At 39.5% G+C, this 13,909-nt stretch overlaps 1 protein-coding gene across 3 annotated transcripts in view; it reads right to left on the reverse strand.

The window, feature by feature from the left end:
• The window catches only part of rusc2 (RUN and SH3 domain containing 2), a 129,947-nt gene that overhangs the window by 100,301 nt on the left and 15,737 nt on the right, over window positions 1–13,909 (reverse strand). For 2 of the 3 annotated variants that reach the window (XM_043688072.2, XM_087989400.1), the window contains one exon: window positions 11,606–11,690. The gene's annotated coding sequence lies outside the window, so the exon portion shown is untranslated. Of the gene's footprint in view, window positions 1–11,560; window positions 11,691–13,909 lie in introns of those variants that run through there. The other variant, XM_043688079.2, reaches the window with a different exon arrangement.

Consider the following 13,909-nt stretch of genomic DNA (forward strand, 5'->3'; position numbering starts at 1 on the left):
GTGTATTCTATGAATTTGTTGTCGCTGCTGCCCTTTCTAATTTGGTTTACCCAATCAAATATAAAGATTAAAGTCACTCATAATTATTGTTCTGTTCTTTTTACATGCTCCCAGTATTTATTGATTTCTAGCCTTTCCTACAGAGTGACTATTCTACCATTCCACTACTTCTAGCAATGTCTTTTTTCCCTTGTTGTTTCTCTACCTCCACCCAAATGATCATAATTCTAGCCTAGATCATCTCTCACAATTGTCCTAATACTGACTAACAGTACCACCCCAACATCTTTTCCATCTCTACCATCTCTCCAAAAGGTCAAATTTCCCTGAACATTAAGCTCCCAGTTTTGATTCTGTAATAGGTAGGAAATCATATTAACTTACCTAGATTTATTTGCATTGTCAGTTTATCTACCTTATCTATCTTAATAATGTTTTGTGCATTAATATTCAAAGTCTTGAAGTTTGTTCTATTATTGAATTTCCTGACACTTTTATGGTTCTTTCATGCAATATGACATTCACACATTTTGTCCCTTCTTTTTATTTTCTGGTAACAGTTAGTCTCATCACTCACCTAAAATCCTACCTTCTTCTTTACTTTTCATTTTCTTATTCCACTCCACCATACACCCTACCTCCAGCCCTGGTTATGTGATTAGACAGGACTCTGGTCCCAACATGTTTCAGGTGGAACCCATCCCATTGGAACAGCTCCCTCTTTCCCAGCCCCATTAACAATGCCCCATGAATTTGAACTCAGTTCTCCCACTATGAGGTTCTCCATTAGAGTTGGTATAAGTAAATGCAAGATGTTTTTTTTCCATTGATCAAGTTAAGCTTACCAGGTGAAAATACGACTATGGGCAAAAATTTCCCAGCCTCTGAATGACTGTGGCAAAGGTGAGAAAATTGGGAAAATACAGTACTGCAAAAATGGAAAAATAAGATTTGGGATATCAAGGAAGAAAACTTCTGATTTTCTGCTTCATGTTTTTATAAATATATGACAATCTCACTAGTGTGCGAAGGTTTTCATGCACTAACATTTTTTTTTTCTTTATTCATTCATGGCAGGAGGGTGTCACTGTCTAGGCACCATTTATTGCCCATCCCTAATTGCCCAGCAAGCAGTTAAGAGTCAACCACATTGTTGTGGTTCTGGGCCAGACCAGGGAAGGACGGCAATTTATTTCTCTAAAGGGCATTAATGAACTAGATGGGTTTTTCCAACAATTAATTCATGGTCATTATTAGGCTCTTGATTCTAGAGTTTTTTAAAAATGGAATTCAAATTCCATCATCTGCTATGGCTGGATTTGAACCCAGGTCCCCACACCATAATTGGATTTCTGGATTAACAGTCCAGTGATAATACCACTATGCCATCATCTCCCCCCAAATCCAATCTAAGGAAATTGCCATCCTTACCTGGTCTGGCCTACATGCGACTCCAGGTGAGATCTTATCTCACCACATTTATATTTATTTTTCAATTGATAATTGGGTGCTAACACATGCAAGGACATTTGAAGAGGACACTCAAGACTGCATACCTCTGCCAAGGGGTGTGAGTAGTTCCGATACTCCTGTTAAGGCTCATGTACACATAGATGTGCAGTAACAAGGCAATTATTACACATTCCTAAGTTGTTCCTCTTCAGAAAACATGCAATTGATAAAATTTAAATGAATTGACTGATTTTCTTTTATTCTGAACAGAGGAGATTGAGCATTATATTTTTGAAAAGATACAGTAGCCATGGCGGGATGTAATGTAGATTTATCAAACTGGTACCTACATTCTAAGGGTGAAACCACAAAGAAAGGTTAAGGTTATGCTTCCAATTTAAAAAGTTGAGTGCTGATTTAACCAAGGATTTCAAGAAATTGAGGGAAGCAGATAGATGCATGTTATCTACACCATTTCCACTTGTTGTAAAACTTATGAACTGAATTAGCTCTTCTTATGCTGGACTATCCTATAATATTTCGTTACTAAATTGACATTCAGGAGAATTATTCTCTCTCGTTAATCTTTTACGCTTAATATATTTGCAGAATCTCTCTGGATTCTGCTTTGCCCAATCTGCCAAAGCTTTCTCATGTCCCCCTTTTGCCCTCCTGATTTCCCTCTGAAGTGTACTCCCACACCCTCTATACTCCAGGAATTCACTTGATCCCAGTTGTCTATACCTGACATATGCCTCCTTTTTCCTTGACCAAAACCTTAATATCTCTAGTCATCCAGTGTTCCCTACTCCTGCCAGTCTTGCCCTTCACACAAAAGGAACATGCTGGCCCTAAACTCTCATTAGCTCGTTTTTGAAAGTCTCCCATTCGCCAATCAGCCCTTTAACCTGAAAATAGTCTCTGCCAATTAATTTTTGAAAGGTCATGTCTAATAGCAACGAAATTGGCCTTGCCCCAATGCAGAACCTTAACTTGTGGCCCATGCCTATCCTTTTCCATTATTTTATAACTAATAACATTAACCAGTAAGTTACTGGCCCCAAAGTACTCCTACACTAACCATTCAGTCATTTGCTCTGTTTTATTTCTCAGGAGGTGGTCAAGTCTTGCCTCTTCTCTAGTTGGGCCATCTACACAATGATTGAGAAAGTTTTCTTGAACACACTTAACAAATTCCTCCCCATCTAAGCTTGTAACACTCTGGCAGTGCCAGTCTATGTTTGGATAGTTAAAATCCCCTATCATTACAACCCTATTACTTTTTAAGCTATCTGTGAACTCCCTTCATATTTGCTCCTCAATTTTCTGCTGACAGTTGAGGGAGACTATAGTACAATCCCATCAAAGTGATCACCTCCTTCCTATATCATAGTTCCACCCATATAGCAGCACTGGACAATCCCTCAGGAATATCCTAAGTACTGCCATGATATTTTCCCTAATCAAAAACGCCACCAATCATTCCTCTTTTACCTCCCCTTCTATTCTGCCTATAGCATCTGTATCCCGGAACACTGAGCTGCCAGTCCTATCCTTCCCTCAGCCATGTTTCTGTTGTAGCTATGATATCCCAGTCTCATGTTCCCATTCATGTGCTGAGTTTATCTGCCTTACCTGCGAGGTGTCTTGCAATGAAATAAATGGAGTTTAATTCATCAGTTTTCTCTCATTCCCTGCTGTGCTTTTGCCAGCTCTTCCTATTTAAACTTGCTCTCATTAACTCCTGTAATATCCTCAATCTTTTCTCGTATCTCACTATTGCTTAGGGTGCCATTTCCTTGCCCTGTATGGTAGCTTTAAGTGATTTATGCATGAGGACCCTTAAATCCCCTTTCTGCAGTCTTTCTCCACTTCAATAATAATCCGGTCCCTTTACTCTTTCTGCCAGAGTACATAACATCCTATTTTCTCACATTATATTCTATCTGCCAAGTTTCAGTCCACTCACATAACTTGTTTAGCAGTCTTGAAATGTTTCCCCTTAGAGAATATGTTAATGGGTATGAACACATGAACATTGGGAATACAATTGAAAATTGTGAACTTGGGATAAGGCTATACATCAGGATACAATTAAGTATGGCTGCTGTAGTGATAACTGAGAAGCTACAGGATTCGTTTCCAGGATGAATGGTATGGCAGAAACGATCAGCCATCAAGATTAGACTGAATATGTGAATGAACTAAAAAGATATGGAGGCATACAAGAACAGGACAGGTACGTTTAACTAGGACAATGAAGAGTATACAACAACAGCATGGTTAAATTGAATAGTCTCTTTTCAGATATTGCCCATGCAGAGGCATAGTTTTTGAAAATGGAGCTGCAAATGGCTAAGCTCACAACACTGCCTTCAGAAATCACAAACATTTTTTATCAACCATGTAGCCCCCTTTCACTTAGAACTTAGAAATTACTTAGAATCTCTACAGTGTGGAAGTAGGCCATTCAGCCTATCGAGTCTACACCGACCCTCCGAAGAGCATTCCACCCAAACCCACCACCACACCATCCCTGTAACCTTGCATTTCCCAAGGCAAATCCACCTAACCTGCACATCCCTGGACACTCAGGGCAATTTAACATGGCCAATCCACCTAGCTTGCACACCTTTGAACTGCAGGAGGAAACCAGAGCATCTGGAGGAAATCCACGCAGAGAGGGGGAAAATGTGCAAACTCCACACAGACAGTCATCCAACGCTGGAATCAAACACAGGTCCCTCATTCTGTGAGGCTGCAGTGCTAACCACTGAGCCACTGTGCAGCTTGGGAGAGGAAATTTCTTCACTAATATGTTTGAGATTGATTTGAATGCAAGTGCCACAGGTTAAAGTCAAAACTTATGAAACATTATGAAAAAAAAGGTGTGACCCTTTAATGCTCATACAGGACATTTCATTTTAATGATAATGCTAAGTTCAGTAGAATTTAAGGCAGATTGAGTATACATGCCAAAGGCTAGACATTTATGTGCTTTCCAATAGGATGCTATAACATTGAAACATCAGGGTCATGAATAATTTAAATGCATGCCTGGAAATTTCTCAATTTGAGTCACAAGATGCCAACCTGATATTGGTCTTGGTGGCTGTGTATGTAATCAGACTAAAGCTGACAGGATTTGTCTTTCAGTTAATTTGTTTAACAAGTCCAATTTCAACTAAGAACCCTCCACAGCAGCCTTACTGGCAATCATTCTTATTTTTCAATTCATTGAACAAAACCTTTGAATTTCACCAATGCTGATGCAAAAATCCTCAATCCAGTCATGTAAGTTTGGAAAGGCTCAATTTTGACAATTTGTAGAACTATAGTGAAAGAGAAACCATTAGCTGCATTTGAAGACCATGCATTTGATGGCAATTTATTGACTTGGTTAGAAACTTGGCTGAGCGGCGTGAGACAGATTGGAGTTAATGACAACACTCTAATTGGCAGGATGTAGATAGCAGTGTCCCACAGGGACTTCAGCTTTTCACCATATTTATTCAAGACAGATGATAAGACAACTGGTTGACATCTTTTCATCTATGCGAGATGATGAGATTGTAGGCCGAACCAGCCAATTCTGGAATGGCTGTGTCCTCCAGAAATGTCACTTGTGAAGGGTACTACATGATGATTGCTGCTGATATTTTTTGAGCAGTTAGCATCAGCTTTGGAGCATCTGAAATTACAGGGCAGTGAGTGACAAACATCTGCCAAAGCTGGTATTTTCATTTGCATTGATTGTCAACCAGTGTTCCCCATTTGCTGTGATTGATATTGAAAATGTTTGTTTTCTTTTCATAACATCCTTGAATCAGAGCTTTGGGTGTCTTGCCGGTGTCTTGGCATGGGTTACCTCCCATATAGCATATCCTTGAGAAAATGGCCATCTCGCTTACTATACAAATCTTACTGAAGATAACAAAACTTCCTTCCCTTGATTAGCACTACCATATTTGGCACATTTACCCTGTAAAGAATAAGTTCGTTTCTGATGTATTCTTAGTTCGTGATGCCAAGAATTCTGTGCATGCTGCACTTTTATCTTGGCTTTCACATTTATATTGAGAGCTTTCAATATCTGATTGAGTAATATAGAAGATCAATTATTAAATTTATTGAAAACACAAAGATAAATGCATACAGAAGTCATGCAGATGGAAGCTAAAATTTGCGAAGAGACACTGATAGTTTTATCTATATCAAATAAATTCAATATAGACAGAAAGGGAGTGCTCAATAAATGGCAGTACACTATGAAGCTCAGAGGGACAAAAGGAGTAGCAGGATCTTTATGTATTTGTCCACAATCCCTGAAGGTGTACAGCATGCAAGGTGGTCACATACACAAGAATACACCAGCAGGACACCCAATGCTCTGAAGGTATCAGGGCAGGTTAATTTTGCCAACTTGGGTTGCAAACAACTGTGCTAAACTTACAGAATGGTCATTACAAGGCAATGAGAGCACAACTCTGCCCTGTGATCAGACGGAAGAATCTCAGAATAAGGGATTGCACATTGAAGATAGCCGACGAGGAATTTCTTCTCTTAGTGGGAAGTGAATCTGTGGAAATGTTTATCAGAGAAGCCTATTAGGGCTGTATCTTTAACTATATTGAAGGCCAAGATATATCTTTAATCAGTAAAGGAATCATGGGTTATAGGGAAAAAGGTAGGAAAATGGATTTGAGGAATATCAAATCAGTCATGGACTCATTGAATGGTGGAACAGACTTGACAGGGCAAACAGCCTACTTGTGCTCAGATATCTTTATGGTCTTAACCAAAACTACCTTCCACTTTATTAGGTATGACTCTCACAAGTAGAGACATTCCCCCTCCTCCATTCCCATTGATCCCAATTTTGCTACAGCTCTTTAATCCCATATTTGTATAAATATTGCCCTGGTGTCAGGGGACAGTTATTCTTATCACACCTCTGGAGTTCAGATCTTTTGTCCACACGTGCCCAAGACTGTAATGAACACGGGAGTCGTGCAGCTTTGACAGCAGATATATGGGAATGGCATACCTACAATTTTCCATCCAAACCAGTCACCATCCAGTCTTCGAAATATCCAGTTCTTTCAGTATCGCTGCCTATGTCCTCTGCAGACTCAGTGTTGTCCTCACTACTTGCCTTTTCACCTACTTTTGTGTCATTTGCAAACTTGACGACTGAGGAACCTCGATTATCCAAATACCAATTATCCAAAAATCGGATTATCCGAAGGGCAGCCCGAGGTCCCGATGGAAACATTACATCAGAGACGTGATTGTAAGTGGAGTGCAAGATGGATCTAACTCACTTCAAATGAATAGAAACACAGTAAGACCATGTTTTGGAAATGGAAACACAAACCAACTCTTCAAATCCAAAACAACCTCAGGAATAATTAAAGGTATGGCAGCCAAACAATTATGCCACTGAATACATGCCCAAGGGTTGTTAGTTCAAGCCTACATCACAGAGAATTTCAAATAAAATTTCACAGTTTAAGACACTGCAATATTCCAAGAGGGCGGTGGAGAAGCAGTATTGTGTTCGAGCTTCTGGTCCAAGGCTTGTCCACCTCTGTCTACTTTCTTTGTTTCTTTTTTCACTCTTTTTACTTTTGCTCTTTTCCTTTTTGTTCCCCTCTTTAAAAGCCTTTTTCAGTATCTTCAGCAGGGCGACTGCTGACTCAGCCTCTTGAGCATGCGTGGCAGCAGTGGCAACAGGTCAAAGTGAGCCCAGCAGCATGGAGGGGAGACTGAGCCCTACTATTCAAGATAGCAGCACCAGCACGTTATCCTCCTCCACTCCAGGCCAACCAAGTTCTTTTTGTTCTCCCTCTCTCCTTTTCATCTCTTTTTCTTTTTCTTCTTACTTTCATCTTTCTGACATCAAGGGGAGGCCAGAGTGGTGTTGACAGTGACTGGAGTGGGGACTCCTGGCTGCAGTAGGCCCAGAGTGGGAACATTGCTGAGACCTGGCATTAGTTTTGCAGTCATGTTTGGGACCTGGCCGATGAAGATGAACTCCATTTAAGTATTTTCTTTCTTTTGTATGTCAAAAGACACCGGATTGTGATGACAGAACACTTTTCACTGTATTTCCCTATGTATATGTGACAATAAATCATTCATTTATTCCTATTTTCAACTCATCCTGTTCAGAGATGATATGACACACCATCCTCTGGAGCAGGTGTGTCTTGAACACAGGTCTCCAGGCTCAGAGGTAGGGATACTATTACCACTACACCATAACAACATTCTACTATTGCTTTTCCTACTACTGAGCAGCTAACCAGAGTCTGCCCACTGAAGCAGCTGCTCATGACAGCCTGGAATGCTGCATTTTAAAATTAATTAGGAAACTAGATTGGAACGGAGTTTTCTTGTATATATACACAATGTGAAAACATATTCTAATATGTAAGCTGTGGGTATGATATCCTATGACTTTTACAACTGCATTATGTGCTAATCACTTGAAGATCCAATAATTTTGGCATTTTGCTGTTAAAGGAGAGTATTATAAACTGTGTTGTTGTGATCTAATGATCTCAATTGATAATTTTCAAAAATGGAAACCTCTGGATTTAGAAGGCATGAATAGTGAGTCAGCAAACAGGATGGGTGTGAGGAGCTTGAATTCTCGTCAAGATATGTGCCAAGTATTCTAGCTCTCCAGTTTTCAAATCTTCCATATGTGGCCTTCAGAGAACAGCTGTTACACAAAAATACCCTCAATAGTTTTCAACAGAGAAGCCTACACAGGGTTTGAAATTAACAAGGACCCAATTGTTGTCAGCTCAGAAGCATTAGCATCTTATTGGAGACCTTAACTGTTTCAAGTACTATTTCCAGCCAAGCATTTTTAATGTTGCCAATTGCAGCTCAGAATACGGAATCCAGACAGACAAACTTTCAGCCTGCTTAAATTATTTAGTCTGAGCTTCTACGAAAGCGAACGTCTCTACCATTATAAAACTCAAGTTTTATAAATATACACGGCTGTTATCTTCATGTAAGACAGCAAAGGTACATCAGATCTAACCACCAGTCTGTTTCCTAATGGCCATTTACCACCATTTTCTTAATCTTCACAGCAACTATCTATCGCTGGAGCTAAAAAAAAGCAGAAAATTGAGTATCAGCGTAGAGACATTACTTAATATTGATCAGCCAAAACAAAACAATTCACTTTTCACTTCTGTCTTTATTTGCTAATTATTTGATAGGTCTTAATGGTAAAGGCTACAACTCTTTTTTGTAAAGTAGGGAAAATGCTATTTGCAAAATGAGGTTTTAATTAATCATTAAGCATTTTCAATGCTTCTATTTTTTGAAAATCTCCCTTTTTTAGGTCTGGAATCACTTGATTGCTCCCAAACCATTTTCAACTGAAAAAAAGCAAATAACTACTTTAGATTTTATTCTAAGATAACGGACTAAGCCTTTAATAAAGCTCTGGTCCAGTATCTTTCTAAAAGCAACTGCTGTTGTTTGGTGTAAACTTTTGCTTGCAATGGCAAAACTAAAAATCAGATAGTCAGCTATCACAGAGATTCAAGAACTTATAAATCAACCTGGATTCCATAGATGCCTTTCACTGCTCTTCACGAATACCCAAACACACACAAGTGATGGAAATCAACTCCGATGAATTGTGAAAGGTCCTCAAGAAGCAACTACTCTGAAAATTTAAAAGATCAAATCATCTGAAGGATCAAGAACAACTGAGTCTTTGGATACAAATTTTTTGCAAGTATGTGAACAACTCAAGGACAAACAGTTTGGTGACTAATTGGACTGACATCAAATGTAAGGAAAAGTTTAGGACAACACTGCAATAAATACTATGTTCTATTTTCATCCATGAAGTCCAACATATTTGCAATATAACATATAAACAATTTTCTGTTACCAAGAACATCAAGACATGCATTTATGAGTGGCGCCAGCAGGATATGGGTGAGGTCCTGAATGAATACTTTGCATCACTATTCATGAAGAAGAAGGACATGGTGGTTAGCAAGTCTACAGAGGGGTATGTTGATATTCTAGGGCATGTCATATGAAAAAAGGTGTTTGGTGTTTTAAAAAGCATTAAGTATACATCTCCCTAGCACATGATGGGATCTATCCCAGAAGCAGCCACTTCCCCAGGAAACGTGGTAGAATCATTGGCTTGCAGGTGAGATTCAGACATTGTGGTTTCAAGTCCTCCCTCCCCAGCATATGCCTGCCAAATGTCCAAGCAATTGAAAATAAGCTGTATGAACTTAAAGCTAGACTCATCTCCAAAGAGAATTGAAAGACTGCTGTGTCTTCAGTTTAACAGAGATATGGCTTATTCCTGCTTCACCTGGCTGTGCCTTATAACCGGAGGGTTTCTCAATTCACTGCATGGACAGCACAGTGTCCTTAGGTAGGGCAAAGGGGTCTGCCTCCTAATGAACATCTCTTGGTGCTTGGATGTAATGACCTTGATGAGATACTGCCCCTCCCAGACCTGGATTATCTAACGGTGAAATGTCATCCCTATTACCTGCAGGGGGAGTTTACTTCTGCTATCCTAACAGCAGTTTACATCCCACACCATGAGCAAGTGAAGAGTCCACCTAATGACACATACACTGCCACAAATAGCCTTGAGATGCAATTCTCCGAGGTCTTCTTCATCGTAACCAGTGACTTTAATCATGCCAACCTCAAGAGTGTGCTACCAAGATACCATTAACACATCTCCTGTCCCACCAGAGATACAAACACCCTTGATCACTGCGACAAAGCCAAAGATGCCTACCATTCCATCCCCCACCCACTATTTTGGTAAATCAAACAAGAAGGCAATGCCCCTTCTCCTGGCTTACAAGCATGAACTGAAGCTTAAGGATCAGCGCAGAAAGTCATGCAGTGCTGATCTGAGGTAACGGATGACCTCCTATGTGACTGTTTCAAATCGGTGGACTGGTTCATAGTCAAGAATTCAGTGGCCAACCTAAATGAGCACACCAACACTGTCACAAACTTCATCAGTAAGGGTGCAGAGGACTGCATGCCAAAGAAGCTAATCAGAGGTCCAGGTCGGATATGTTTAAGTCAGGTGACCCTGACATATACAGGAAATCTAGATGCAATCTTCACAAAGATTCAGCGATGTCAAGGGAAAGTACTAGACTAAACTAGAGCCCCAGACTAAGCATACAAACACACATTGACTATGGCAAGGCTTCCACAATATAATGGGCTACAAAGCAAAGTCAAGTGGAACTGCTAACAACAATGCATCCCTCTCCAGTGAGCTCAATGCATTCTATGCTCGTTTTGAACAGAAGGTCAGTGAAACGATGCCACCTGCCCCAACAGCCTCAGGTGCACCCGTACCCATAGTTCCTGCATCAGATGTTAGATTAGCCTTATCAAAAGTGAGCACATGGAAAGTGACTGCCCTGGCCATGCATGCGGAGTGGACTCGATGGGCCGAATGGCCTTACTTCCACTCCTATGTCTTATGGTCTTATGCACAGATCCTGTACTGTTCCTTTATCATGAAATATTGTGCATGATAAAGTTGTTTATTTCTGGCATTTAGAGATCTAGTAGTTAGTTCAAGCACATTTTTGGATTAGAAGAAATCTTCATGCAATTTTCTATAGAACTATGTCCTTTTATTTAAAAATACTGACAGCCGTTTTGCTTGTATATGCCAAATACTTGTAATTTTGGTAATCTGTTTTGAAACATGAGTCCACTAACAACAAAGATTACAATTCCGTGCAGAGTACAAGTACCTAAATTCAACAAACAACCTTGAAAAACACTTTTCAACAAAACAAACTGGATAATAAGATTTGACATGATGTTTCTTTTACTTAATTCATAACACGCTAGTGAAGTTATTACTCTTTTGAATTCTAGGGACTTTTTAATAAAAAGTCAACTGTGCACATATACATACAAGGAGAGCACAATTCATAAATTTGCCTCACTGGGTACAGTGCAAAGTACTTCAGGATTTCATCTGTATTGTTTACGCTTAAAAGATTGACAAGAAAAAACTTAAAACTGCAAATACAGAAACAATGAAGTAGGGAACTACCTCCTTCCTTCATTTTGATGATTCATTTGTGTTTGGTAATCTCACCTCAATCTGGACAGGGATTCTATCAAAGATCTCCCAGCCAGGCGTCCAATGCTACATCATTGTAACACTGCAGACCACTTTGTATCTGAAAGACAAAAACAGATAACTTTATGTGTGAACCTACAACAAATGGAATTATCTCTAATGAACAGTCATCCCTTATCTTTATCGAGACAATTTGACATCTTAGCAATTTTTATTTTTAGTACAGTTTTCCAGTATGTGTAGGCATTCTTGACATCATTCATACTTAAGTGGCAGCTCAGGTTACTTCCAAGTTTTCTCTAATAACATCCAAAGTTAGACCATAAGACACAAGAGCAGAAGTGGGCTATTTAGACCAACAAGCTCTCCTACCATTCAGTGAGATCGTGATTGATCTGACAATCCCCAACTCCATTTTCCTGCCTTATCCCCATCACTTGGTTATTCCGTTAATCAGCTTTGAATATACTCTAAAACACACCCCTTTCCTGCACAAATTCACTACCCTCAGGAAAAAGTCTCTTCATCTCCATCTTTAATGGGTCTAATGGCAAGTAGATGTGGTACCAAATAGAACTGGTTTCGTTTACCCTTTCCTTTGACCATTATTGACAATACAAAGAAGCGGATTCCAATGTTTCGACAACTCAAGGGACTTGCACTATTCACCCAGCCTTGAACGATAGCCAAGCAAACACTCCAACAATTATCTCCCCAAGGTGCTTTTCTAGTCATGAAGCTTAAGTTACGAGCTTTTCCAAAACTACTGTTTTGAATTCCTTGTTGAAGCTAATGCTGATCTTTTAAAAATAAGTTAGTTTCATAGAACTAAAACCAAAATCCTTTACTTTAGAATCCAAATGCCTAAACAACAATAACATATTAATCTTTTATCACAGGATATAAACACTTGTTCAAAGGCATGTCAGGAGTCACTTCCAATGGTGGGAGATATCATGGGATCTTATTGAATAGTTAATGCACAGCTCAATTTGTGCTGTCCTGCCATGGCCTGTTTGCTTCAATGGATGTTTGGAGTGTACAGAGTCATCTCTCAGCAATTCACTATCAGTAGAGGAATCAAGGATTACAGGGAGAAGATATGAAAATTGAAATGAGGAATGTCACATCAGCCATGGTCTTATTGAAAGGTAGAGCTTACTCCTGCTCCTATTTCTTATGGTCTTGTAAGTCACTAATCTTGTATTTTATTCTTTCATGGGGAACAGGTGCTGCTAGCAAGGCCAGAATTTGTTGTCCATTCCTAATTGCAAATTGAACTAAGTGGCATACCCACTCTTTTCAAAGAGCAATTAAGAATCAACCACATTGCTGGGGGTCCAAAATTACATGCAAGCCAGATTTCCTTCCATGAAGGGCATTATTGATGCAGATGGGTTTTTACAGCAGTCAATGATAATTTTCCAGCACCATTACTAAGACTTATCTTAACACCCAGATTTCTTTATTAATTGAATTTGAATCAGCGAAGTCATTAACCAGGGCCACTGTATCTCTGTGGACAACCAATGCACCAGACAAGCTAAACTCAATCAAAGGCGATACCAGTCGTTTGCGATAAAAGCTAGAAAGTAAGGGTCATGGCACTTGCCCTTACCAATAACCCTCTTCAGGTTGTTGATGTATGAAATACAGCTGTGATCAACACATAATTTACAAGTCTCAATGCCGACACAGTTGTGTTACTCGAAGTATATCCCTTAAAGAGAAATATCAAACATTCTTCTGGCAATGAAAAACTCAAAAGGCAACATAGGAGCATGGAGTGGGTTTTGCACCACTAAGAACCAGTTCACTCTGGATGACTGAAACCTCCCATAGAAGGCTCAGAGAGAATTCTTATCCTTCACCTGTCAACAAGCATGGATTGGATTAATTTCATTGTGCATCTATAACCCTGAAACCCAGCTCCATCTCAGATGCCAAGAATCAATTCTATACTCCCATCAATAGAATTACCAGCACCAAGGAACTGTACCTCCTAAGGGTCTTCAATGCAAGAATTGATATCAATTACATAGTTTGGCCATCATGTATAGGGCAATAGGGAATCAGCAGGAGGAATTGATGTATAATTTTCAGTTCGAGGTAGACTGAGCACTAAAGTTGAAATCAACTAGAAGAAAGTGAGGTCCTCAATAAGCACTAAAACTGTATGCTATCCTTGATTCGAGTAGGTAGCTAAAGAGGTTTATGGAGTTATGAATAAGACTTTGTAATCATACAGCACCATGACATGGCAAAATATCTCAAAGGAACATCACAGCGACATATCCAGTCAAAAATTGAAACAAAGCC

The sequence above is a fragment of the Chiloscyllium plagiosum genome, unplaced genomic scaffold, assembly GCF_037043375.1.
Source record: "Chiloscyllium plagiosum isolate Xiang-an unplaced genomic scaffold, Cpla_swu_hap1 HiC_scaffold_1, whole genome shotgun sequence".
Lineage (NCBI taxonomy): Eukaryota > Metazoa > Chordata > Chondrichthyes > Orectolobiformes > Hemiscylliidae > Chiloscyllium > Chiloscyllium plagiosum.